This window comes from Arachis hypogaea, chromosome 6 (assembly GCF_003086295.3).
Source record: "Arachis hypogaea cultivar Tifrunner chromosome 6, arahy.Tifrunner.gnm2.J5K5, whole genome shotgun sequence".
Taxonomy (NCBI): domain Eukaryota; kingdom Viridiplantae; phylum Streptophyta; class Magnoliopsida; order Fabales; family Fabaceae; genus Arachis; species Arachis hypogaea.
This window is the reverse complement of record NC_092041.1, coordinates 31,017,865-31,019,480: the sequence shown is the minus strand read 5'-3', so window position 1 is coordinate 31,019,480 and position 1,616 is coordinate 31,017,865. Positions and strand designations below refer to the sequence as shown.

The 1,616-nt window shown below is 36.4% G+C and overlaps 1 non-coding gene across 1 annotated transcript; it reads right to left on the bottom strand.

Moving 5' to 3' along the window:
• Positions 1–1,018: 1,018 nt before the first annotated feature.
• Positions 1,019–1,122, bottom strand: LOC112700519 (small nucleolar RNA R71). Its single transcript, XR_003153427.1, has one exon. It is a non-coding gene; the product is annotated as a small nucleolar RNA R71 (small nucleolar RNA).
• Between the last annotated feature and the right edge of the window lie 494 nt (positions 1,123–1,616).

Sequence of the window (1,616 nt, the reverse complement as noted above, 5' to 3'; positions counted from 1 at the left end):
TCTTATCTTTTTCAAAAACGTTATCTTTTTCAAAATTTGATTTCAAAATATCTTATCTAACTTCTTATCTTCTTATCTTTTTTCAAATTTTGACTTCAAATCTTTTTCAATCAACCAACTAACCTTTTGTTTGTTTCTTATCTTTTTCAAAACCACCTAACTACTTATCCCTCCCTAATTTTCGAAAATTCTCCCTCTCTTTTTCAAAAATTCTTTTTGTTTTAAATTTTAATTTTAATTATATTTTGTCTTTAATTTTCGAAAATCACTAACCTATTTTCAAAAATTATTTTCGAAAATTCTCTTCTCTTCTCTTATTCTATTTAATTAATTAATTACTAACACTTCTCTTCACCTCTCTTCATCTACAGATCCATCCTTCTTCTTTCTTATACCCCTATCTTCTTCTACTAACAGAAAGGAATCTCTATACTGTGACATAGAGGATTCCTCTTTCTTTTCTTGTTTTCTTCTCTTTCATATGAGCAGGAACAGGGAAAAAGGCACTCTTGTTGAAATTGATCCAGAACCTGAAAGGACTCTGAAGAAAAAATTAAGAGAAGCTAAATTACAACAATCCAGAAACAACCTTTCAGAAATTTTCGAACAAGAGAAGGAGATGGCAGCCGAAAATAATAATAATAATGCAAGGAGAATGCTTGGTGACTTCACAAAGCCAACGTCCAAGTTTGATGGAAGAAGCATCTCCATTCCTGCCATTGGAGCCAATAACTTTGAGCTGAAGCCTCAACTAGTTGCATTAATGCAACAAAACTGCAAGTTTTATGGACTTCCATCTGAAGATCCTTATCAGTTCTTAACTGAGTTCTTGCAGATCTGTGAGACTGTAAAGACAAATGGAGTTGATCCTGAAGTCTACAGACTCATGCTTTTCCCTTTTGCTGTAAGAGACAGAGCTAGAATATGGTTAGATTCACAACCTAAGGATAGCCTGGACTCCTGGGATAAGCTGGTCACTGCCTTCTTGGATAAATTCTTTCCTCCTCAAAAGCTGAGCAAGCTGAGAGTGGATGTTCAAACCTTCAAACAAAAAGATGGTGAATCCCTCTATGAAGCTTGGGAAAGATACAAGTAGCTGACCAAAAGATGTCCATCTGACATGTTTTCAGAATGGACCATGTTAGATATATTCTATTATGGTCTCTCTGAATTTTCGAAAATGTCACTGGACCATTCTGCAGGTGGATCTATTCACCTGAAGAAAACGCCTGAAGAGGCTCAAGAACTCATTGACATGGTTGCAAACAACCAGTTCATGTATACCTCTGAGAGGAATTCCGTGAATAATGGGATACCTCAGAAGAAAGGAGTTCTTGAAATTGATGCTCTGAATGCCATATTGGCTCAGAACAAAGTGTTGACTCAACAGGTCAACATGATCTCTCAAAATCTGAATGGACTGCAACATGCATCCAACAGCACTAGAGAGGCAGCTTCTGAAGAAGCTTATGATCCTGAAAACCCTGCCATGGCAGAGGTTAATTACATGGGTGAACCTTATGGAAACACCTATAATCCATTACCGAGAAATCATCCAAATTTCTCCTGGAAGGATCAACAAAAGCCTCAACAAGGCTTTAATAATGGTGGACGCA